The 24702-nt window shown below is 36.8% G+C and overlaps 12 non-coding genes and 15 pseudogenes across 12 annotated transcripts; all 27 read left to right on the plus strand.

Moving 5' to 3' along the window:
* The first annotated feature begins 64 nt into the window (after positions 1–64).
* Positions 65–183, plus strand: LOC145650230 (5S ribosomal RNA; annotated as a pseudogene).
* Positions 184–975: 792 nt separating this feature from the next.
* On the plus strand, positions 976–1094 carry LOC145645526 (5S ribosomal RNA; annotated as a pseudogene).
* Positions 1095–2355: 1261 nt separating this feature from the next.
* On the plus strand, positions 2356–2474 carry LOC145645527 (5S ribosomal RNA; annotated as a pseudogene).
* A 791-nt stretch (positions 2475–3265) lies between these two features.
* LOC145645400 (5S ribosomal RNA) lies at positions 3266–3384 on the plus strand (annotated as a pseudogene).
* Positions 3385–4175: 791 nt separating this feature from the next.
* On the plus strand, positions 4176–4294 carry LOC145649220 (5S ribosomal RNA; annotated as a pseudogene).
* Positions 4295–5083: 789 nt separating this feature from the next.
* LOC145648111 (5S ribosomal RNA) lies at positions 5084–5202 on the plus strand (annotated as a pseudogene).
* Positions 5203–5991: 789 nt separating this feature from the next.
* LOC145647911 (5S ribosomal RNA) lies at positions 5992–6110 on the plus strand (annotated as a pseudogene).
* A 789-nt stretch (positions 6111–6899) lies between these two features.
* LOC145647912 (5S ribosomal RNA) lies at positions 6900–7018 on the plus strand (annotated as a pseudogene).
* A 789-nt stretch (positions 7019–7807) lies between these two features.
* Positions 7808–7926, plus strand: LOC145649883 (5S ribosomal RNA). Its single transcript, XR_014116635.1, has one exon. It is a non-coding gene; the product is annotated as a 5S ribosomal RNA (ribosomal RNA).
* A 789-nt stretch (positions 7927–8715) lies between these two features.
* On the plus strand, positions 8716–8834 carry LOC145646369 (5S ribosomal RNA). The gene has a single exon (XR_014116175.1). It is a non-coding gene; the product is annotated as a 5S ribosomal RNA (ribosomal RNA).
* A 790-nt stretch (positions 8835–9624) lies between these two features.
* Positions 9625–9743, plus strand: LOC145648473 (5S ribosomal RNA; annotated as a pseudogene).
* A 1227-nt stretch (positions 9744–10970) lies between these two features.
* Positions 10971–11089, plus strand: LOC145649894 (5S ribosomal RNA). Its single transcript, XR_014116637.1, has one exon. It is a non-coding gene; the product is annotated as a 5S ribosomal RNA (ribosomal RNA).
* Positions 11090–11878: 789 nt separating this feature from the next.
* Positions 11879–11997, plus strand: LOC145644086 (5S ribosomal RNA). Its single transcript, XR_014116109.1, has one exon. It is a non-coding gene; the product is annotated as a 5S ribosomal RNA (ribosomal RNA).
* A 790-nt stretch (positions 11998–12787) lies between these two features.
* Positions 12788–12906, plus strand: LOC145649905 (5S ribosomal RNA). The gene has a single exon (XR_014116638.1). It is a non-coding gene; the product is annotated as a 5S ribosomal RNA (ribosomal RNA).
* A 352-nt stretch (positions 12907–13258) lies between these two features.
* On the plus strand, positions 13259–13377 carry LOC145648033 (5S ribosomal RNA; annotated as a pseudogene).
* A 790-nt stretch (positions 13378–14167) lies between these two features.
* Positions 14168–14286, plus strand: LOC145649917 (5S ribosomal RNA). The gene has a single exon (XR_014116640.1). It is a non-coding gene; the product is annotated as a 5S ribosomal RNA (ribosomal RNA).
* Positions 14287–15076: 790 nt separating this feature from the next.
* On the plus strand, positions 15077–15195 carry LOC145644198 (5S ribosomal RNA). The gene has a single exon (XR_014116114.1). It is a non-coding gene; the product is annotated as a 5S ribosomal RNA (ribosomal RNA).
* A 790-nt stretch (positions 15196–15985) lies between these two features.
* On the plus strand, positions 15986–16104 carry LOC145648034 (5S ribosomal RNA; annotated as a pseudogene).
* A 790-nt stretch (positions 16105–16894) lies between these two features.
* On the plus strand, positions 16895–17013 carry LOC145649775 (5S ribosomal RNA; annotated as a pseudogene).
* A 790-nt stretch (positions 17014–17803) lies between these two features.
* Positions 17804–17922, plus strand: LOC145646381 (5S ribosomal RNA). The gene has a single exon (XR_014116176.1). It is a non-coding gene; the product is annotated as a 5S ribosomal RNA (ribosomal RNA).
* A 789-nt stretch (positions 17923–18711) lies between these two features.
* LOC145648735 (5S ribosomal RNA) lies at positions 18712–18830 on the plus strand (annotated as a pseudogene).
* A 790-nt stretch (positions 18831–19620) lies between these two features.
* On the plus strand, positions 19621–19739 carry LOC145646393 (5S ribosomal RNA). The gene has a single exon (XR_014116178.1). It is a non-coding gene; the product is annotated as a 5S ribosomal RNA (ribosomal RNA).
* A 790-nt stretch (positions 19740–20529) lies between these two features.
* On the plus strand, positions 20530–20648 carry LOC145643991 (5S ribosomal RNA). Its single transcript, XR_014116101.1, has one exon. It is a non-coding gene; the product is annotated as a 5S ribosomal RNA (ribosomal RNA).
* A 790-nt stretch (positions 20649–21438) lies between these two features.
* On the plus strand, positions 21439–21557 carry LOC145646404 (5S ribosomal RNA). Its single transcript, XR_014116179.1, has one exon. It is a non-coding gene; the product is annotated as a 5S ribosomal RNA (ribosomal RNA).
* Positions 21558–22347: 790 nt separating this feature from the next.
* On the plus strand, positions 22348–22466 carry LOC145646415 (5S ribosomal RNA). The gene has a single exon (XR_014116180.1). It is a non-coding gene; the product is annotated as a 5S ribosomal RNA (ribosomal RNA).
* A 789-nt stretch (positions 22467–23255) lies between these two features.
* Positions 23256–23374, plus strand: LOC145649520 (5S ribosomal RNA; annotated as a pseudogene).
* Positions 23375–24164: 790 nt separating this feature from the next.
* On the plus strand, positions 24165–24283 carry LOC145648093 (5S ribosomal RNA; annotated as a pseudogene).
* The last annotated feature ends 419 nt before the right edge of the window (positions 24284–24702 follow it).

Here is a 24702-nt window from a genome sequence, read left to right on the forward strand (position 1 = left end):
AAAATTGTCAGATTGGTCTTTGATCATATTTGCTATGATTAGGCAATTTGAGTAAGTGTTTAAGGCTTACGGCCACACCAGCTTGAGAATGCCCAATCTCATCTGACCTTGGAAGCTAAGCAAGTTTGGGCCTGGATAGTACTGAGGTGGGACCCTACCTATGTATACCAGGTGCTGTAAGCTTTTCTTGCATCACTTTAATTTACTTTCAAGCTGACATGCTCAAATGTGAAGTGCAATGATTAATAAAAAAAACTATCTGTTAGCACCTGGGAATAGCAGATGCTGTAAGTTTTTTTTGCATCACTTTCATTTACTCTCCAACTCACATGCCTGAATGTGAAGTGCAGTGATTCATCAAAAAACTATCTGTTAGCAGCTTGGACTACGAGATGCTGTAAGCTTCTCTTGCATCACTTTAATTTACTTTTAAGATGACATGCTAGGATGTGAAGTGCAGTGATTAATTAAAAAAAAACTATCTGTTAGCACCTGGGAATAGCAGATGCTGTAAGTTTTTGTTGCATCACTTTAATTTAATCTGCAACTGACATGCTTGTATGTGAAGTGTACAGATTAAATAGAAATCTTTTAGTACCAGGGAATAGCAGGTGCTGTAAGATTTTATTGCATCCCTTTAATTTATGTTCAAGCTTCATGTTCAAATTTGAAGTGCAGTGAATAATTAAATCAAACTATCTGCTAGCACCTGGGAATAGCAGACGCTGTAAGTTTTTATTGCATCACTTTAATTTACTCTCCAACTGACATGCTTGAATGTGAAGTGCAGTGATTAATAAAAAAACTGTCTGTTAGTGCCTCCGTATACCAGATGTTATAAGCTTTTATTGCATCATTTAATTTACTTTCAAGATAACTTTCTAGAATGTCAAGTGCAGGGATTACTAAAAAAAATTGTCAGATTGGTCTTTGATCATATTTGCTATGATTAGGCAATTTGAGTAAGTGTTTAAGGCTTACGGCCACACCAGCTTGAGAACGTCGAATCTCATCTGACCTTGGAAGCTGAACAACTTTGGGCCTGGATAGTACTGAGGTGGGACCCTACCTAGGAATACCAGGTGCTGTAAGCTTTTCTTGCATCACTTTAATTTACTTTCAAGCTGACATGCTCAAATGTGAAGTGCAGTGATTAATAAAAAAAACTATCTGTTAGCACCTGGGAATAGCAGATGCTGTAAGTTTTTTTTGCATCACTTTCATTTACTCTCCAACTCACATGCCTGAATGTGAAGTGCAGTGATTCATCAAAAAACTATCTGTTAGCAGCTTGGACTACGAGATGCTGTAAGCTTCTCTTGCATCACTTTAATTTACTTTTAAGATGACATGCTAGGATGTGAAGTGAGTGATTAATTAAAAAAAACTATCTGTTAGCACCTGGGAATAGCAGATGCTGTAAGTTTTTGTTGCATCACTTTAATTTAATCTGCAACTGACATGCTTGTATGTGAAGTGTACAGATTAAATAGAAATCTTTTAGTACCAGGGAATAGCAGGTGCTGTAAGATTTTATTGCATCCCTTTAATTTATGTTCAAGCTATCATGTTCAAATTTGAAGTGCAGTGAATAATTAAATCAAACTATCTGCTAGCACCTGGGAATAGCAGATGCTGTAAGTTTTTATTGCATCACTTTAATTTACTCTCCAACTGACATGCTTGAATGTGAAGTGCAGTGATTAAAAAAAAACTGTCTGTTAGTGCCTCCGAATACCAGATGTTGTAAGCTTTTATTGAATCATTTAATTTACTTTCAAGATAACATTCTAGAATGTCAAGTGCAGGGATTAATAAAAAAAATTGTCAGATTGGTCTTTGATCATATTTGCTATGATTAGGCAATTAGAGTAAGTGTTTAAGGCTTACGGCCACACCAGCTTGAGAACGTCCAATCTCATCTGACCTTGGAAACTGAACAACGTTGGGCCTGGATAGTACTGAGGTGGGACCCTACCTAGGAATACCAGGTGCTGTAACCTTCTCTTGCATCACTTTAATTTACTTTTAAGATGACATGCTAGGATGTGAAGTGCAGTGATTAATTAAAAAAAACTATCTGTTAGCACCTGGGAATAGCAGATGCTGTAAGTTTTTATTGCATCACTTTAATTTACTCTCCAACTGACATGCTTGAATGTGAAGTGCAGTGATTAAAAAAAAACTGTCTGTTAGTGCCTCCGTATACCAGATGTTGTAAGCTTTTATTGCATCATTTAATTTACTTTCAAGATAACTTTCTAGAATGTCAAGTGCAGGGATTACTAAAAAAAATTGTCAGATTGGTCTTTGATCATATTTGCTATGATTAGGCAATTTGAGTAAGTGTTTAAGGCTTACGGCCACACCAGCTTGAGAACGTCGAATCTCATCTGACCTTGGAAGCTGAACAACTTTGGGCCTGGATAGTACTGAGGTGGGACCCTACCTAGGAATACCAGGTGCTGTAAGCTTTTCTTGCATCACTTTAATTTACTTTCAAGCTGACATGCTCAAATGTGAAGTGCAGTGATTAATAAAAAAAACTATCTGTTAGCACCTGGGAATAGCAGATGCTGTAAGTTTTTTTTGCATCACTTTCATTTACTCTCCAACTCACATGCCTGAATGTGAAGTGCAGTGATTCATCAAAAAACTATCTGTTAGCAGCTTGGACTACGAGATGCTGTAAGCTTCTCTTGCATCACTTTAATTTACTTTTAAGATGACATGCTAGGATGTGAAGTGCAGTGATTAATTAAAAAAAACTATCTGTTAGCACCTGGGAATAGCAGATGCTGTAAGTTTTTGTTGCATCACTTTAATTTAATCTGCAACTGAATTGCTTGTATGTGAAGTGTACAGATTAAATAGAAATCTTTTAGTACCAGGGAATAGCAGGTGCTGTAAGATTTTATTGCATCCCTTTAATTTATGTTCAAGCTATCATGTTCAAATTTGAAGTGCAGTGAATAATTAAATCAAACTATCTGCTAGCACCTGGGAATAGCAGATGCTGTAAGTTTTTATTGCATCACTTTAATTTACTCTCCAACTGACATGCTTGAATGTGAAGTGCAGTGATTAAAAAAAAACTGTCTGTTATTGCCTCCGAATACCAGATTTTGTAAGCTTTTATTGCATCATTTAATTTACTTTCAAGATAACATTCTAGAATGTCAAGTGCAGGGATTAATAAAAAAAATTGTCAGATTGGTCTTTGATCATATTTGCTATGATTAGGCAATTAGAGTAAGTGTTTAAGGCTTACGGCCACACCAGCTTGAGAACGTCCAATCTCATCTGACCTTGGAAGCTGAACAACTTTGGGCCTGGATAGTACTGAGGTGGGACCCTACCTAGGAATACCAGGTGCTGTAACCTTTTCTTGCATCACTTTAATTTACTTTCAAGCTGACATGCTCAAATGTGAAGTGCAGTGATTAATAAAAAAAACTATCTGTTAGCACCTGGGAATAGCCGATGCTGTAAGTTTTTTTTACATCACTTTCATTTACTCTCCAACTCACATGCCTGAATGTGAAGTGCAGTGATTCATCAAAAACTATCTGTTAGCAGCTTGGACTACGAGATGCTGTAAGCTTCTCTTGCATCACTTTAATTTACTTTTAAGATGACATGCTAGGATGTGAAGTGCAGTGATTAATTAAAAAAAACTATCTGTTAGCACCTGGGAATAGCAGATGCTGTAAGTTTTTGTTGCATCACTTTAATTTAATCTGCAACTGACATGCTTGTATGTGAAGTGTACAGATTAAATAGAAATCTTTTAGTACCAGGGAATAGCAGGTGCTGTAAGATTTTATTGCATCCCTTTAATTTATGTTCAAGCTATCATGTTCAAATTTGAAGTGCAGTGAATAATTAACTCAAACTATCTGTTAGCACATGGGAATAGCAGATGCTGAACGTTTTTTTTGCATCACTTTCATTTACTCTCCAACTCACATGCCTGAATGTGAAGTGCAGTGATTCATCAAAAAACTGTCTGTTAGTGCCTCCGTATACCAGATGTTGTAAGCTTTTATTGCATCATTTAATTTACATTCAAGATAACATTCTAGAATGTCAAGTGCAGGGATTAATAAAAAAAATTGTCAGATTGGTCTTTGATCATATTTGCTATGATTAGGAAATTTGAGTAAGTGTTTAAGGCTTACGGCCACACCAACTTGAGAAGGCCCAATCGCATCTGACCTTGGAAGCTAAGCAAGTTTGGGCCTGGATAGTACTGAGGTGGGACCCTACCTAGGAATACCAGGTGCTGTAAGCTTTTCTTGCATCACTTTAATTTACTTTCAAGCTGACATGCTCAAATGTGAAGTGCAGTGATTAATAAAAAAAACTATCTGTTAGCACCTGGGAATAGCCGATGCTGTAAGTTTTTTTTACATCACTTTCATTTACTCTCCAACTCACATGCCTGAATGTGAAGTGCAGTGATTCATCAAAAACTATCTGTTAGCACCTTGGACTACGAGATGCTGTAAGATTCTCTTGAATCACTTTAATTTACTGTCAAGATGACATGCTAGGATGTGAAATGCAGTGATTAATTAAAAAAACTATCTGTTAGCACCTGGGAATAGCAGATGCTGTAAGTTTTTGTTGCATCACTTTACTTTAATCTGCAACTGACAAGCTTGTATGTGAAGTGTACAGATTAAATAGAAATATTTTAGTACCAGGGAATAGCAGGTGCTGTAAGATTGTATTGCATCCCTTTAATTTATGTTCAAGCTATCATGTTCAAATTTGAAGTGCAGTGAATAATTAACTCAAACTATCTGTTAGCACCTGGGAATAGCAGATGCTGTACTTTTTTTTGCATCACTTTCATTTACTCTCCAACTCACATGCCTGAATGTGAAGTGCAGTGATTCATCAAAAAACTGTCTGTTAGTGCCTCCGTATACCAGATGTTGTAAGCTTTTATTGCATCATTTAATTTACATTCAAGATAACATTCTAGAATGTCAAGTGCAGGGATTAATAAAAAAAATTGTCAGATTGGTCTTTGATCATATTTGCTATGATTAGGCAATTTGAGTAAGTGTTTAAGGCTTACGGCCACACCAGCTTGAGAACGCCCAATCTCATCTGACCTTGGAAGCTAAGCAAGTTTGGGTCTGGATAGTACTGAGGTGGGACCCTACCTAGGAATACCAGGTGCTGTAAGCTTTTCTTGCATCACTTTAATTTACTTTCAAGCTGACATGCTCAAATGTGAAGTGCAGTGATTAATAAAAAAAACTATCTGTTAGCACCTGGGAATAGCAGATGCTGTAAGTTTTTTTGGCATCACTTTCATTTACTCTCCAACTCACATGCCTGAATGTGAAGTGCAGTGATTCATCAAAAACTATCTGTTAGCACCTTGGACTACGAGATGCTGTAAGCTTCTCTTGAATCACTTTAATTTACTGTCAAGATGACATGCTAGGATGTGTAATGCAGTGATTAATTAAAAAAACTATCTGTTAGCACCTGGGAATAGCAGATGCTGTAAGTTTTTGTTGCATCACTTTACTTTAATCTGCAACTGACAAGCTTGTATGTGAAGTGTACAGATTAAATAGAAATATTTTAGTACCAGGGAATAGCAGGTGCTGTAAGATTGTATTGCATCCCTTTAATTTATGTTCAAGCTATCATGTTCAAATTTGAAGTGCAGTGAATAATTAACTCAAACTATCTGTTAGCACCTGGGAATAGCAGATGCTGTACTTTTTTTTGCATCACTTTCATTTACTCTCCAACTCACATGCCTGAATGTGAAGTGCAGTGATTCATCAAAAAACTGTCTGTTAGTGCCTCCGTATACCAGATGTTGTAAGCTTTTATTGCATCATTTAATTTACATTCAAGATAACATTCTAGAATGTCAAGTGCAGGGATTAATAAAAAAAATTGTCAGATTGGTCTTTGATCATATTTGCTATGATTAGGCAATTTGAGTAAGTGTTTAAGGCTTACGGCCACACCAGCTTGAGAACGCCCAAACTCATCTGACCTTGGAAGCTAAGCAAGTTTGGGCCTGGATAGTACTGAGGTGGGACCCTACCTAGGAATACCAGGTGCTGTAAGCTTTTCTTGCATCACTTTAATTTACTTTCAAGCTGACATGCTCAAATGTGAAGTGCAGTGATTAATAAAAAAAACTATCTGTTAGCACCTGGGAATAGCAGATGCTGTAAGTTTTTTTGGCATCACTTTCATTTACTCTCCAACTCACATGCCTGAATGTGAAGTGCAGTGATTCATCAAAAACTATCTGTTAGCACCTTGGACTACGAGATGCTGTAAGCTTCTCTTGAATCACTTTAATTTACTGTCAAGATGACATGCTAGGATGTGTAATGCAGTGATTAATTAAAAAAACTATCTGTTAGCACCTGGGAATAGCAGATGCTGTAAGTTTTTGTTGCATCACTTTACTTTAATCTGCAACTGACAAGCTTGTATGTGAAGTGTACAGATTAAATAGAAATATTTTAGTACCAGGGAATAGCAGGTGCTGTAAGATTGTATTGCATCCCTTTAATTTATGTTCAAGCTATCATGTTCAAATTTGAAGTGCAGTGAATAATTAACTCAAACTATCTGTTAGCACCTGGGAATAGCAGATGCTGTACTTTTTTTTGCATCACTTTCATTTACTCTCCAACTCACATGCCTGAATGTGAAGTGCAGTGATTCATCAAAAAACTGTCTGTTAGTGCCTCCGTATACCAGATGTTGTAAGCTTTTATTGCATCATTTAATTTACATTCAAGATAACATTCTAGAATGTCAAGTGCAGGGATTAATAAAAAAAATTGTCAGATTGGTCTTTGATCATATTTGCTATGATTAGGCAATTTGAGTAAGTGTTTAAGGCTTACGGCCACACCAGCTTGAGAACGCCCAAACTCATCTGACCTTGGAAGCTAAGCAAGTTTGGGCCTGGATAGTACTGAGGTGGGACCCTACCTAGGAATACCAGGTGCTGTAAGCTTTTCTTGCATCACTTTAATTTACTTTCAAGCTGACATGCTCAAATGTGAAGTGCAGTGATTAATAAAAAAAACTATCTTTTAGCACCTGGGAATAGCCGATGCTGTAAGTTTTTTTTGCATCACTTTCATTTACTCTCCAACTCACATGCCTGAATGTGAAGTGCTTTGATTCATCAAAAACTATCTGTTAGCACCTTGGACTACGAGATGCTGTAAGCTTCTCTTGAATCACTTTAATTTACTGTCAAGATGACATGCTAGGATGTGAAATGCAGTGATTAATTAAAAAAACTATCTGTTAGCACCTGGGAATAGCAGATGCTGTAAGTTTTTGTTGCATCACTTTACTTTAATCTGCAACTGACAAGCTTGTATGTGAAGTGTACAGATTAAATAGAAATATTTTAGTACCAGGGAATAGCAGGTGCTGTAAGATTGTATTGCATCCCTTTAATTTATGTTCAAGCTATCATGTTCAAATTTGAAGTGCAGTGAATAATTAACTCAAACTATCTGTTAGCACCTGGGAATAGCAGATGCTGTACTTTTTTTTGCATCACTTTCATTTACTCTCCAACTCACATGCCTGAATGTGAAGTGCAGTGATTCATCAAAAAACTGTCTGTTAGTGCCTCCGTATACCAGATGTTGTAAGCTTTTATTGCATCATTTAATTTACATTCAAGATAACATTCTAGAATGTCAAGTGCAGGGATTAATAAAAAAAATTGTCAGATTGGTCTTTGATCATATTTGCTATGATTAGGCAATTTGAGTAAGTGTTTAAGGCTTACGGCCACACCAGCTTGAGAACGCCCAATCTCATCTGACCTTGGAAGCTAAGCAAGTTTGGGCCTGGATAGTACTGAGGTGGGACCCTACCTAGGAATACCAGGTGCTGTAAGCTTTTCTTGCATCACTTTAATTTACTTTCAAGCTGACATGCTCAAATGTGAAGTGCAGTGATTAATAAAAAAACTATCTGTTAGCACCTGGGAATAGCCGATGCTGTAAGTTTTTTTTGCATCACTTTCATTTACTCTCCAACTCACATGCCTGAATGTGAAGTGCAGTGATTCATCAAAAACTATCTGTTAGCACCTTGTACTACGAGATGCTGTAAGCTTCTCTTGAATCACTTTAATTTACTGTCAAGATGACATGCTAGGATGTGAAATGCAGTGATTAATTAAAAAAACTATCTGTTAGCACCTGGGAATAGCAGATGCTGTAAGTTTTTGTTGCATCACTTTACTTTAATCTGCAACTGACAAGCTTGTATGTGAAGTGTACAGATTAAATAGAAATATTTTAGTACCAGGGAATAGCAGGTGCTGTAAGATTGTATTGCATCCCTTTAATTTATGTTCAAGCTATCATGTTCAAATTTGAAGTGCAGTGAATAATTAACTCAAACTATCTGTTAGCACCTGAGAATAGCAGATGCTGTAAGTTTTTTTTGCATCACTTTCATTTACTCTCCAACTCACATGCCTGAATGTGAAGTGCAGTGATTCATCAAAAAACTGTCTGTTAGTGCCTCCGTATACCAGATGTTGTAAGCTTTTATTGCATCATTTAATTTACATTCAAGATAACATTCTAGAATGTCAAGTGCAGGGATTAATAAAAAAAATTGTCAGATTGGTCTTTGATCATATTTGCTATGATTAGGCCATTTGAGTAAGTGTTTAAGGCTTACGGCCACACCAGCTTGAGAACGCCCAATCTCATCTGACCTTGGAAGCTAAGCAAGTTTGGGCCTGGATAGTACTGAGGTGGGACTCTACCTAGGAATACCAGGTGCTGTAAGCTTTTCTTGCATCACTTTAATTTACTTTCAAGCTGACATGCTCAAATGTGAAGTGCAGTGATTAATAAAAAAAACTGTCTGTTAGCACCTGGGAATAGCAGATGCTGTAAGTTTTTTTTGCATCACTTTCATTTACTCTCCAACTCACATGCCTGAATGTGAAGTGCAGTGATTCATCAAAAACTATCTGTTAGCACCTTGGACTACGAGATGCTGTAAGCTTCTCTTGAATCACTTTAATTTACTGTCAAGATGACATGCTAGGATGTGAAATGCAGTGATTAATTAAAAAAACTATCTGTTAGCACCTGGGAATAGCAGATGCTGTAAGTTTTTGTTGCATCACTTTACTTTAATCTGCAACTGACAAGCTTGTATGTGAAGTGTACAGATTAAATAGAAATATTTTAGTACCAGGGAATAGCAGGTGCTGTAAGATTGTATTGCATCCCTTTAATTTATGTTCAAGCTATCATGTTCAAATTTGAAGTGCAGTGAATAATTAACTCAAACTATCTGTTAGCACCTGGGAATAGCAGATGCTGTACGTTTTTTTTGCATCACTTTCATTTACTCTCCAACTCACATGCCTGAATGTGAAGTGCAGTGATTCATCAAAAAACTGTCTGTTAGTGCCTCCGTATACCAGATGTTGTAAGCTTTTATTGCATCATTTAATTTACATTCAAGATAACATTCTAGAATGTCAAGTGCAGGGATTAATAAAAAAAATTGTCAGATTGGTCTTTGATCATATTTGGTATGATTAGGCAATTTGAGTAAGTGCTTAAGGCTTACGGCCACACCAGCTTGAGAACACCCAATATCATCTGACCTTGGAAGCTAAGCAAGTTTGGGCCTGGATAGTACTGAGGTGGGACTCTACCTAGGAATACCAGGTGCTGTAAGCTTTTCTTGCATCACTTTAATTTACTTTCAAGCTGACATGCTCAAATGTGAAGTGCAGTGATTAATAAAAAAAACTATCTGTTAGCACCTGGGAATAGCCGATGCTGTAAGTTTTTTTTGCATCACTTTCATTTACTCTCCAACTCACATGCCTGAATGTGAAGTGCTTTGATTCATCAAAAACTATCTGTTAGCACCTTGGACTACGAGATGCTGTAAGCTTCTCTTGAATCACTTTAATTTACTGTCAAGATGACATGCTAGGATGTGAAATGCAGTGATTAATTAAAAAAACTATCTGTTAGCACCTGGGAATAGCAGATGCTGTAAGTTTTTGTTGCATCACTTTACTTTAATCTGCAACTGACAAGCTTGTATGTGAAGTGTACAGATTAAATAGAAATATTTTAGTACCAGGGAATAGCAGGTGCTGTAAGATTGTATTGCATCCCTTTAATTTATGTTCAAGCTATCATGTTCAAATTTGAAGTGCAGTGAATAATTAACTCAAACTATCTGTTAGCACCTGGGAATAGCAGATGCTGTAAGTTTTTTTTGCATCACTTTCATTTACTCTCCAACTCACATGCCTGAATGTGAAGTGCAGTGATTCATCAAAAACTATCTGTTAGCACCTTGGACTACGAGATGCTGTAAGCTTCTCTTGAATCACTTTAATTTACTGTCAAGATGACATGCTAGGATGTGAAATGCAGTGATTAATTAAAAAAACTATCTGTTAGCACCTGGGAATAGCAGATGCTGTAAGTTTTTGTTGCATCACTTTACTTTAATCTGCAACTGACAAGCTTGTATGTGAAGTGTACAGATTAAATAGAAATATTTTAGTACCAGGGAATAGCAGGTGCTGTAAGATTGTATTGCATCCCTTTAATTTATGTTCAAGCTATCATGTTCAAATTTGAAGTGCAGTGAATAATTAACTCAAACTATCTGTTAGCACCTGGGAATAGCAGATGCTGTACTTTTTTTTGCATCACTTTCATTTACTCTCCAACTCACATGCCTGAATGTGAAGTGCAGTGATTCATCAAAAAACTGTCTGTTAGTGCCTCCGTATACCAGATGTTGTAAGCTTTTATTGCATCATTTAATTTACATTCAAGATAACATTCTAGAATGTCAAGTGCAGGGATTAATAAAAAAAATTGTCAGATTGGTCTTTGATCATATTTGCTATGATTAGGCAATTTGAGTAAGTGTTTAAGGCTTACGGCCACACCAGCTTGAGAACGCCCAATCTCATCTGACCTTGGAAGCTAAGCAAGTTTGGGCCTGGATAGTACTGAGGTGGGACCCTACCTAGGAATACCAGGTGCTGTAAGCTTTTCTTGCATCACTTTAATTTACTTTCAAGCTGACATGCTCAAATGTGAAGTGCAGTGATTAATAAAAAAACTATCTGTTAGCACCTGGGAATAGCCGATGCTGTAAGTTTTTTTTTGCATCACTTTCATTTACTCTCCAACTCACATGCCTGAATGTGAAGTGCAGTGATTCATCAAAAACTATCTGTTAGCACCTTGGACTACGAGATGCTGTAAGCTTCTCTTGAATCACTTTAATTTACTGTCAAGATGACATGCTAGGATGTGAAATGCAGTGATTAATTAAAAAAACTATCTGTTAGCACCTGGGAATAGCAGATGCTGTAAATTTTTGTTGCATCACTTTACTTTAATCGGCAACTGACAAGCTTGTATGTGAAGTGTACAGATTAAATAGAAATATTTTAGTACCAGGGAATAGCAGGTGCTGTAAGATTGTATTGCATCCCTTTAATTTATGTTCAAGCTATCATGTTCAAATTTGAAGTGCAGTGAATAATTAACTCAAACTATCTGTTAGCACCTGGGAATAGCAGATGCTGTACTTTTTTTTGCATCACTTTCATTTACTCTCCAACTCACATGCCTGAATGTGAAGTGCAGTGATTCATCAAAAAACTGTCTGTTAGTGCCTCCGTATACCAGATGTTGTAAGCTTTTATTGCATCATTTAATTTACATTCAAGATAACATTCTAGAATGTCAAGTGCAGGGATTAATAAAAAAAATTGTCAGATTGGTCTTTGATCATATTTGCTATGATTAGGAAATTTGAGTAAGTGTTTAAGGCTTACGGCCACACCAACTTGAGAACGCCCAATCGCATCTGATCTTGGAAGCTAAGCAAGTTTGGGCCTGGATAGTACTGAGGTGGGACCCTACCTAGGAATACCAGGTGCTGTAAGCTTTTCTTGCATCACTTTAATTTACTTTCAAGCTGACATGCTCAAATGTGAAGTGCAGTGATTAATAAAAAAAACTATCTGTTAGCACCTGGGAATAGCCGATGCTGTAAGTTTTTTTTACATCACTTTCATTTACTCTCCAACTCACATGCCTGAATGTGAAGTGCAGTGATTCATCAAAAACTATCTGTTAGCACCTTGGACTACGAGATGCTGTAAGCTTCTCTTGAATCACTTTAATTTACTGTCAAGATGACATGCTAGGATGTGAAATGCAGTGATTAATTAAAAAAACTATCTGTTAGCACCTGGGAATAGCAGATGCTGTAAGTTTTTGTTGCATCACTTTACTTTAATCTGCAACTGACAAGCTTGTATGTGAAGTGTACAGATTAAATAGAAATATTTTAGTACCAGGGAATAGCAGGTGCTGTAAGATTGTATTGCATCCCTTTAATTTATGTTCAAGCTATCATGTTCAAATTTGAAGTGCAGTGAATAATTAACTCAAGCTATCTGTTAGCACCTGGGAATAGCAGATGCTGTACGTTTTTTTTGCATCACTTTCATTTACTCTCCAACTCACATGCCTGAATGTGAAGTGCAGTGATTCATCAAAAAACTGTCTGTTAGTGCCTCCGTATACCAGATGTTGTAAGCTTTTATTGCATCATTTAATTTACATTCAAGATAACATTCTAGAATGTCAAGTGCAGGGATTAATAAAAAAAATTGTCAGATTGGTCTTTGATCATATTTGCTATGATTAGGAAATTTGAGTAAGTGTTTAAGGCTTACGGCCACACCAGCTTGAGAACGCCCAATCTCATCTGACCTTGGAAGCTAAGCAAGTTTGGGCCTGGATAGTACTGAGGTGGGACCCTACCTAGGAATACCAGGTGCTGTAAGCTTTTCTTGCATCACTTTAATTTACTTTCAAGCTGACATGCTCAAATGTGAAGTGCAGTGATTAATAAAAAAAACTATCTGTTAGCACCTGGGAATAGCCGATGCTGTAAGTTTTTTTTGCATCACTTTCATTTACTCTCCAACTCACATGCCTGAATGTGAAGTGCAGTGATTCATCAAAAAACTGTCTGTTAGTGCCTCCGTATACCAGATGTTGTAAGCTTTTATTGCATCATTTAATTTACATTCAAGATAACATTCTAGAATGTCAAGTGCAGGGATTAATAAAAAAAATTGTCAGATTGGTCTTTGATCATATTTGCTATGATTAGGAAATTTGAGTAAGTGTTTAAGGCTTACGGCCACACCAGCTTGAGAACGCCCAATCTCATCTGACCTTGGAAGCTAAGCAAGTTTGGGCCTGGATAGTATTGAGGTGGGACCCTACCTAGGAATACCAGGTGCTGTAAGCTTTTCTTGCATCACTTTAATTTACTTTCAAGCTGACATGCTCAAATGTGAAGTGCAGTGATTAATAAAAAAATCTATCTGTTAGCACCTGGGAATAGCCGATGCTGTAAGTTTTTTTTGCATCACTTTCATTTACTCTCCAACTCACATGCCTGAATGTGAAGTGCAGTGATTCATCAAAAACTATCTGTTAGCACCTTGGACTACGAGATGCTGTAAGCTTCTCTTGAATCACTTTAATTTACTGTCAAGATGACATGCTAGGATGTGAAATGCAGTGATTAATTAAAAAAACTATCTGTTAGCACCTGGGAATAGCAGATGCTGTAAGTTTTTGTTGCATCACTTTACTTTAATCTGCAACTGACAAGCTTGTATGTGAAGTGTACAGATTAAATAGAAATATTTTAGTACCAGGGAATAGCAGGTGCTGTAAGATTGTATTGCATCCCTTTAATTTATGTTCAAGCTATCATGTTCAAATTTGAAGTGCAGTGAATAATTAACTCAAACTATCTGTTAGCACCTGGGAATAGCAGATGCTGTACGTTTTTTTTGCATCACTTTCATTTACTCTCCAACTCACATGCCTGAATGTGAAGTGCAGTGATTCATCAAAAAACTGTCTGTTAGTGCCTCCGTATACCAGATGTTGTAAGCTTTTATTGCATCATTTAATTTACATTCAAGATAACATTCTAGAATGTCAAGTGCAGGGATTAATAAAAAAAATTGTCAGATTGGTCTTTGATCATATTTGCTATGATTAGGCAATTTGAGTAAGTGTTTAAGGCTTACGGCCACACCAGCTTGAGAACGCCCAATCTCATCTGACCTTGGAAGCTAAGCAAGTTTGGGCCTGGATAGTACTGAGGTGGGACCCTACCTAGGAATACCAGGTGCTGTAAGCTTTTCTTGCATCACTTTAATTTACTTTCAAGCTGACATGCTCAAATATGAAGTGCAGTGATTAATAAAAAAACTATCTGTTAGCACCTGGGAATAGCCGATGCTGTAAGTTTTTTTTTGCATCACTTTCATTTACTCTCCAACTCACATGCCTGAATGTGAAGTGCAGTGATTCATCAAAAACTATCTGTTAGCACCTTGGACTACGAGATGCTGTAAGCTTCTCTTGAATCACTTTAATTTACTGTCAAGATGACATGCTAGGATGTGAAATGCAGTGATTAATTAAAAAAACTATCTGTTAGCACCTGGGAATAGCAGATGCTGTAAATTTTTGTTGCATCACTTTACTTTAATCGGCAACTGACAAGCTTGTATGTGAAGTGTACAGATTAAATAGAAATATTTTAGTACCAGGGAATAGCAGGTGCTGTAAGATTGTATTGCATCCCTTTAATTTATGTTCAAGCTATCATGTTCAAATTTGAAGTGCAGTGAATAATTAACTCAAACTATCTGTTAGCACCTGGGAATAGCAGATGCTGTACGTTTTTTTTGCATCACTTTCATTTACTCTCCAACTCACATGCCTGAATGTGAAGTGCAGTGATTCATCAAAAAACTGTCTGTTAGTGCCTCCGTATACCAGATGTTGTAAGCTTTTATTGCATCATTTAATTTACATTCAAGATAACATTCTAGAATGTCAAGTGCAGGGATTAATAAAAAAAATTGTCAGATTGGTCTTTGATCATATTTGCTATGATTAGGAAATTTGAGTAAGTGTTTAAGGCTTACGGCCACACCAACTTGAGAACGCCCAATCGCATCTGATCTTGGAAGCTAAGCAAGTTTGGGCCTGGATAGTACTGAGGTGGGACCCTACCTAGGAATACCAGGTGCTGTAAGCTTTTCTTGCATCACTTTAATTTACTTTCAAGCTGACATGCTCAAATGTGAAGTGCAGTGATTAATAAAAAAAACTATCTGTTAGCACCTGGGAATAGCCGATGCTGTAAGTTTTTTTTACATCACTTTCATTTACTCTCCAACTCACATGCCTGAATGTGAAGTGCAGTGATTCATCAAAAACTATCTGTTAGCACCTTGGACTACGAGATGCTGTAAGCTTCTCTTGAATCACTTTAATTTACTGTCAAGATGACATGCTAGGATGTGAAATGCAGTGATTAATTAAAAAAACTATCTGTTAGCACCTGGGAATAGCAGATGCTGTAAGTTTTTGTTGCATCACTTTACTTTAATCTGCAACTGACAAGCTTGTATGTGAAGTGTACAGATTAAATAGAAATATTTTAGTACCAGGGAATAGCAGGTGCTGTAAGATTGTATTGCATCCCTTTAATTTATGTTCAAGCTATCATGTTCAAATTTGAAGTGCAGTGAATAATTAACTCAAGCTATCTGTTAGCACCTGGGAATAGCAGATGCTGTACGTTTTTTTTGCATCACTTTCATTTACTCTCCAACTCACATGCCTGAATGTGAAGTGCAGTGATTCATCAAAAAACTGTCTGTTAGTGCCTCCGTATACCAGATGTTGTAAGCTTTTATTGCATCATTTAATTTACATTCAAGATAACATTCTAGAATGTCAAGTGCAGGGATTAATAAAAAAAATTGTCAGATTGGTCTTTGATCATATTTGCTATGATTAGGAAATTTGAGTAAGTGTTTAAGGCTTACGGCCACACCAGCTTGAGAACGCCCAATCTCATCTGACCTTGGAAGCTAAGCAAGTTTGGGCCTGGATAGTATTGAGGTGGGACCCTACCTAGGAATACCAGGTGCTGTAAGCTTTTCTTGCATCACTTTAATTTACTTTCAAGCTGACATGCTCAAATGTGAAGTGCAGTGATTAATAAAAAAATCTATCTGTTAGCACCTGGGAATAGCCGATGCTGTAAGTTTTTTTTGCATCACTTTCATTTACTCTCCAACTCACATGCCTGAATGTGAAGTGCAGTGATTCATCAAAAACTATCTGTTAGCACCTTGGACTACGAGATGCTGTAAGCTTCTCTTGAATCACTTTAATTTACTCTCAAGATGACATGCTAGGATGTGAAATGCAGTGATTAATTAAAAAAACTATCTGTTAGCACCTAGGAATAGCAGATGCTGTAAGTTTTTGTTGCATCACTTTACTTTAATCTGCAACTGACAAGCTTGTATGTGAAGTGTACAGATTAAATAGAAATATTTTAGTACCAGGGAATAGCAGGTGCTGTAAGATTGTATTGCATCCCTTTAATTTATGTTCAAGCTATCATGTTCAAATTTGAAGTGCAGTGAATAATTAACTCAAACTATCTGTTAGCACCTGGGAATAGCAGATGCTGTACGTTTTTTTTGCATCACTTTCATTTACTCTCCAACTCACATGCCTGAATGTGAAGTGCAGTGATTCATCAAAAAACTGTCTGTTAGTGCCTCCGTATACCAGATGTTGTAAGCTTTTATTGCATCATTTAATTTACATTCAAGATAACATTCTAGAATGTCAAGTGCAGGGATTAATAAAAAAAATTGTCAGATTGGTCTTTGATCATATTTGCTATGATTAGGCAATTTGAGTAAGTGTTTAAGGCTTACGGCCACACCAGCTTGAGAACGCCCAATCTCATCTGACCTTGGAAGCTAAGCAAGTTTGGGCCTGGATAGTATTGAGGTGGGACCCTACCTAGGAATACCAGGTGCTGTAAGGTTTTCTTGCATCACTTTAATTTACTTTCAAGCTGACATGCTCAAATGTGAAGTGCAGTGATTAATAAAAAAATCTATCTGTTAGCACCTGGGAATAGCCGATGCTGTAAGTTTTTTTTGCATCACTTTCATTTAGTCTCCAACTCACATGCCTGAATGTGAAGTGCAGTGATTCATCAAAAACTATCTGTTAGCACCTTGGACTACGAGATGCTGTAAGCTTCTCTTGAATCACTTTAATTTACTGTCAAGATGACATGCTAGGATGTGAAATGCAGTGATTAATTAAAAAAACTATCTGTTAGCACCTGGGAATAGCAGATGCTGTAAGTTTTTGTTGCATCACTTTACTTTAATCTGCAACTGACAAGCTTGTATGTGAAGTGTACAGATTAAATAGAAATATTTTAGTGCCAGGGAATAGCAGGTGCTGTAAGATTGTATTGCATCCCTTTAATTTATGTTCAAGCTATCATGTTCAAATTTGAAGTGCAGTGAATAATTAACTCAAACTATCTGTTAGCACCTGGGAATAGCAGATGCTGTACGTTTTTTTTGCATCACTTTCATTTACTCTCCAACTCACATGCCTGAATGTGAAGTGCAGTGATTCATCAAAAAACTGTCTGTTAGTGCCTCCGTATACCAGATGTTGTAAGCTTTTATTGCATCATTTAATTTACATTCAAGATAACATTCTAGAATGTCAAGTGCAGGGATTAATAAAAAAAATTGTCAGATTGGTCTTTGATCATATTTGCTATGATTAGGCAATTTGAGTAAGTGTTTAAGGCTTACGGCCACACCAGCTTGAGAACGCCCAATCTCATCTGACCTTGGAAGCTAAGCAAGTTTGGGCCTGGATAGTACTGAGGTGGGACTCTACCTAGGAATACCAGGTGCTGTAAGCTTTTCTTGCATCACTTTAATTTACTTTCAAGCTGACATGCTCAAATGTGAAGTGCAGTGATTAATAAAAAAAACTGTCTGTTAGCACCTGGGAATAGCAGATGCTGTAAGTTTTTTTTGCATCACTTTCATTTACTCTCCAACTCACATGCCTGAATGTGAAGTGCAGTGATTCATCAAAAACTATCTGTTAGCACCTTGGACTACGAGATGCTGTAAGCTTCTCTTGAATCACTTTAATTTACTGTCAAGATGACATGCTAGGATGTGAAATGCAGTGATTAATTAAAAAAACTATCTGTTAGCACCTGGGAATAGCAGATGCTGTAAGTTTTTGTTGCATCACTTTACTTTAATCTGCAACTGACAAGCTTGTATGTGAAGTGTACAGATTAAATAGAAATATTTTAGTACCAGGCAATAGCAGGTGCTGTAAGATTGTATTGCATCCCTTTAATTTATGTTCAAGCTATCATGTTCAAATTTGAAGTGCAGTGAATAATTAACTCAAACTATCTGTTAGCACCTGGGAATAGCAGATGCTGTACTTTTTTTTGCATCACTTTCATTTACTCTCCAACTCACATGCCTGAATGTGAAGTGCAGTGATTCATCAAAAAACTGTCTGTTAGTGCCTCCGTATACCAGATGTTGTAAGCTTTTATTGCATCATTTAATTTACATTCAAGATAACATTCTAGAATGTCATGTGCAGGGATTAATAAAAAAAATTGTCAGATTGGTCTTTGATCATATTTGCTATGATTAGGCAATTTGAGTAAGTGTTTAAGGCTTACGGCCACACCAGCTTGAGAACGCCCAATCTCCTCTGACCTTGGAAGCTAAGCAAGTTTGGGCCTGGATAGTACTGAGGTGGGACTCTACCTAGGAGTACCAGGTGCTGTAAGCTTTTCTTGCATCACTTTAATTTACTTTCAAGCTGACATGCTCAAATGTGAAGTGCAGTGATTAATAAAAAAAACTATCTGTTAGCACCTGGGAATAGCCGATGCTGTAAGTTTTTTTTGCATCACTTTCATTTACTCTCCAACTCACATGCCTGAATGTGAAGTGCAGTGATTCATCAAAAACTATCTGTTAGCACCTTGGACTACGAGATGCTGTAAGCTTCTCTTGAATCACTTTAATTTACTGTCAAGATGACATGCTAGGATGTGAAATGCAGTGATTAATTAAAAAAACTATCTGTTAGCACCTGGGAATAGCAGATGCTGTAAGTTTTTGTTGCATCACTTTACTTTAATCTGCAACTGACAAGCTTGTATGTGAAGTGTACAGATTAAATAGAAATATTTTAGTACCAGGGAATAGCAGGTGCTGTAAGATTGTATTGCATCCCTTTAATTTATGTTCAAGCTATCATGTTCAAATTTGAAGTGCAGTGAATAATTAACTCAAACTATCTGTTAGCACCTGGGAATAGCAGATGCTGTACATTTTTTTTGCATCACTTTCATTTACTCTCCAACTCACATGCCTGAATGTGAAGTGCAGTGATTCATCAAAAAACTGTCTGTTAGTGCCTCCGTATACCAGATGTTGTAAGCTTTTATTGCATCATTTAATTTACATTCAAGATAACATTCTAGAATGTCAAGTGCAGGGATTAATAAAAAAAATTGTCAGATTGGTCTTTGATCATATTTGCTATGATTAGGCAATTTGAGTAAGTGTTTAAGGCTTACGGCCACACCAGCTTGAGAACGCCCAATCTCATCTGACCTTGGAAGCTAAGCAAGTTTGGGCCTGGATAGTACTGAGGTGGGACTCTACCTAGGAATACCAGGTGCTGTAAGCTTTTCTTGCATCACTTTAATTTACTTTCAAGCTGACATGCTCAAATGTGAAGTGCAGTGATTAATAAAAAAAACTGTCTGTTAGCACCTGGGAATAGCAGATGCTGTAAGTTTTTTTTGCATCACTTTCATTTACTCTCCAACTCACATGCCTGAATGTGAAGTGCAGTGATTCATCAAAAACTATCTGTTAGCACCTTGGACTACGAGATGCTGTAAGCTTCTCTTGAATCACTTTAATTTACTGTCAAGATGACATGCTAGGATGTGAAATGCAGTGATTAATTAAAAAAACTATCTGTTAGCACCTGGGAATAGCAGATGCTGTAAGTTTTTGTTGCATCACTTTACTTTAATCTGCAACTGACAAGCTTGTATGTGAAGTGTACAGATTAAATAGAAATATTTTAGTACCAGGGAATAGCAGGTGCTGTAAGATTGTATTGCATCCCTTTAATTTATGTTCAAGCTATCATGTTCAAATTTGAAGTGCAGTGAATAATTAACTCAAACTATCTGTTAGCACCTGGGAATAGCAGATGCTGTACGTTTTTTTTGCATCACTTTCATTTACTCTCCAACTCACATGCCTGAATGTGAAGTGCAGTGATTCATCAAAAAACTGTCTGTTAGTGCCTCCGTATACCAGATGTTGTAAGCTTTTATTGCATCATTTAATTTACATTCAAGATAACATTCTAGAATGTCAAGTGCAGGGATTAATAAAAAAAATTGTCAGATTGGTCTTTGATCATATTTGCTATGATTAGGAAATTTGAGTAAGTGTTTAAGGCTTACGGCCACACCAACTTGAGAACGCCCAATCGCATCTGACCTTGGAAGCTAAGCAAGTTTGGGCCTGGATAGTACTGAGGTGGGACCCTACCTAGGAATACCAGGTGCTGTAAGCTTTTCTTGCATCACTTTAATTTACTTTCAAGCTGACATGCTCAAATGTGAAGTGCAGTGATTAATAAAAAAAACTATCTGTTAGCACCTGGGAATAGCCGATGCTGTAAGTTTTTTTTGCATCACTTTCATTTACTCTCCAACTCACATGCCTGAATGTGAAGTGCAGTGATTCATCAAAAACTATCTGTTAGCACCTTGGACTACGAGATGCTGTAAGCTTCTCTTGAATCACTTTAATTTACTGTCAAGATGACATGCTAGGATGTGAAATGCAGTGATTAATTAAAAAAACTATCTGTTAGCACCTGGGAATAGCAGATGCTGTAAGTTTTTGTTGCATCACTTTACTTTAATCTGCAACTGACAAGCTTGTATGTGAAGTGTACAGATTAAATAGAAATATTTTAGTACCAGGGAATAGCAGGTGCTGTAAGATTGTATTGCATCCCTTTAATTTATGTTCAAGCTATCATGTTCAAATTTGAAGTGCAGTGAATAATTAACTCAAACTATCTGTTAGCACCTGGGAATAGCAGATGCTGTACATTTTTTTTGCATCACTTTCATTTACTCTCCAACTCACATGCCTGAATGTGAAGTGCAGTGATTCATCAAAAAACTGTCTGTTAGTGCCTCCGTATACCAGATGTTGTAAGCTTTTATTGCATCATTTAATTTACATTCAAGATAACATTCTAGAATGTCAAGTGCAGGGATTAATAAAAAAAATTGTCAGATTGGTCTTTGATCATATTTGCTATGATTAGGCAATTTGAGTAAGTGTTTAAGGCTTACGGCCACACCAGCTTGAGAACGCCCAATCTCATCTGACCTTGGAAGCTAAGCAAGTTTGGGCCTGGATAGTACTGAGGTGGGACTCTACCTAGGAATACCAGGTGCTGTAAGCTTTTCTTGCATCACTTTAATTTACTTTCAAGCTGACATGCTCAAATGTGAAGTGCAGTGATTAATAAAAAAAACTGTCTGTTAGCACCTGGGAATAGCCGATGCTGTAAGTTTTTTTTGCATCACTTTCATTTACTCTCCAACTCACATGCCTGAATGTGAAGTGCAGTGATTCATCAAAAACTATCTGTTAGCACCTTGGACTACGAGATGCTGTAAGCTTCTCTTGAATCACTTTAATTTACTGTCAAGATGACATGCTAGGATGTGAAATGCAGTGATTAATTAAAAAAACTATCTGTTAGCACCTGGGAATAGCAGATGCTGTAAGTTTTTGTTGCATCACTTTACTTTAATCTGCAACTGACAAGCTTGTATGTGAAGTGTACAGATTAAATAGAAATATTTTAGTACCAGGGAATAGCAGGTGCTGTAAGATTGTATTGCATCCCTTTAATTTATGTTCAAGCTATCATGTTCAAATTTGAAGTGCAGTGAATAATTAACTCAAACTATCTGTTAGCACCTGGGAATAGCAGATGCTGTACGTTTTTTTTGCATCACTTTCATTTACTCTCCAACTCACATGCCTGAATGTGAAGTGCAGTGATTCATCAAAAAACTGTCTGTTAGTGCCTCCGTATACCAGATGTTGTAAGCTTTTATTGCATCATTTAATTTACATTCAAGATAACATTCTAGAATGTCAAGTGCAGGGATTAATAAAAAAAATTGTCAGATTGGTCTTTGATCATATTTGCTATGATTAGGCAATTTGAGTAAGTGTTTAAGGCTTACGGCCACACCAGCTTGAGAACGCCCAATCTCATCTGACCTTGGAAGCTAAGCAAGTTTGGGCCTGGATAGTACTGAGGTGGGACTCTACCTAGGAATACCAGGTGCTGTAAGCTTTTCTTGCATCACTTTAATTTACTTTCAAGCTGACATGCTCAAATGTGAAGTGCAGTGATTAATAAAAAAACTGTCTGTTAGCACCTGGGAATAGCAGATGCTGTAAGTTTTTTTTGCATCACTTTCATTTACTCTCCAACTCACATGCCTGAATGTGAAGTGCAGTGATTCATCAAAAACTATCTGTTAGCACCTTGGACTACGAGATGCTGTAAGCTTCTCTTGAATCACTTTAATTTACTGTCAAGATGACATGCTAGGATGTGAAATGCAGTGATTAATTAAAAAAACTATCTGTTAGCACCTGGGAATAGCAGATGCTGTAAGTTTTTGTTGCATCACTTTACTTTAATCTGCAACTGACAAGCTTGTATGTGAAGTGTACAGATTAAATAGAAATATTTTAGTACCAGGGAATAGCAGGTGCTGTAAGATTGTATTGCATCCCTTTAATTTATGTTCAAGCTATCATGTTCAAATTTGAAGTGCAGTGAATAATTAACTCAAACTATCTGTTAGCACCTGGGAATAGCAGATGCTGTACGTTTTTTTTGCATCACTTTCATTTACTCTCCAACTCACATGCCTGAATGTGAAGTGCAGTGATTCATCAAAAAACTGTCTGTTAGTGCCTCCGTATACCAGATGTTGTAAGCTTTTATTGCATCATTTAATTTACATTCAAGATAACATTCTAGAATGTCAAGTGCAGGGATTAATAAAAAAAATTGTCAGATTGGTCTTTGATCATATTTGCTATGATTAGGAAATTTGAGTAAGTGTTTAAGGCTTACGGCCACACCAGCTTGAGAACGCCCAATTTCATCTGACCTTGGAAGCTAAGCAAGTTTGGGCCTGGATAGTATTGAGGTGGGACCCTACCTAGGAATACCAGGTGCTGTAAGCTTTTCTTGCATCACTTTAATTTACTTTCAAGCTGACATGCTCAAATGTGAAGGGCAGTGATTAATAAAAAAATCTATCTGTTAGCACCTGGGAATAGCCGATGCTGTAAGTTTTTTTTGCATCACTTTCATTTACTCTCCAACTCACATGCCTGAATGTGAAGTGCAGTGATTCATCAAAAACTATCTGTTAGCACCTTGGACTACGAGATGCTGTAAGCTTCTCTTGAATCACTTTAATTTACTGTCAAGATGACATGCTAGGATGTGAAATGCAGTGATTAATTAAAAAAACTATCTGTTAGCACCTGGGAATAGCAGATGCTGTAAGTTTTTGTTGCATCACTTTACTTTAATCTGCAACTGACAAGCTTGTATGTGAAGTGTACAGATTAAATAGAAATATTTTAGTACCAGGGAATAGCAGGTGCTGTAAGATTGTATTGCATCCCTTTAATTTATGTTCAAGCTATCATGTTCAAATTTGAAGTGCAGTGAATAATTAACTCAAACTATCTGTTAGCACCTTTGAATAGCAGATGCTGTACGTTTTTTTTGCATCACTTTCATTTACTCTCCAACTCACATGCCTGAATGTGAAGTGCAGTGATTCATCAAAAAACTGTCTGTTAGTGCCTCCGTATACCAGATGTTGTAAGCTTTTATTGCATCATTTAATTTACATTCAAGATAACATTCTAGAATGTCAAGTGCAGGGATTAATAAAAAAAATTGTCAGATTGGTCTTTGATCATATTTGCTATGATTAGGAAATTTGAGTAAGTGTTTAAGGCTTACGGCCACATCAACTTGAGAACGCCCAATCGCATCTGACCTTGGAAGCTAAGCAAGTTTGGGCCTGGATAGTACTGAGGTGGGACCCTACCTAGGAATACCAGGTGCTGTAAGCTTTTCTTGCATCACTTTAATTTACTTTCAAGCTGACATGCTCAAATGTGAAGTGCAGTGATTAATAAAAAAAACTATCTGTTAGCACCTGGGAATAGCCGATGCTGTAAGTTTTTTTTGCATCACTTTCATTTACTCTCCAACTCACATGCCTGAATGTGAAGTGCAGTGATTCATTAAAAACTATCTGTTAGCACCTTGGACTACGAGATGCTGTAAGCTTCTCTTGAATCACTTTAATTTACTGTCAAGATGACATGCTAGGATGTGAAATGCAGTGATTAATTAAAAAAACTATCTGTTAGCACCTGGGAATAGCAGATGCTGTAAGTTTTTGTTGCATCACTTTACTTTAATCTGCAACTGACAAGCTTGTATGTGAAGTGTACAGATTAAATAGAAATATTTTAGTACCAGGGAA

Source organism: Electrophorus electricus, chromosome 13 (assembly GCF_041902795.1).
Source record: "Electrophorus electricus isolate QZ-2024a chromosome 13, ASM4190279v1, whole genome shotgun sequence".
In the NCBI taxonomy this organism is placed as follows: Eukaryota; Metazoa; Chordata; class Actinopteri; order Gymnotiformes; family Gymnotidae; genus Electrophorus; species Electrophorus electricus.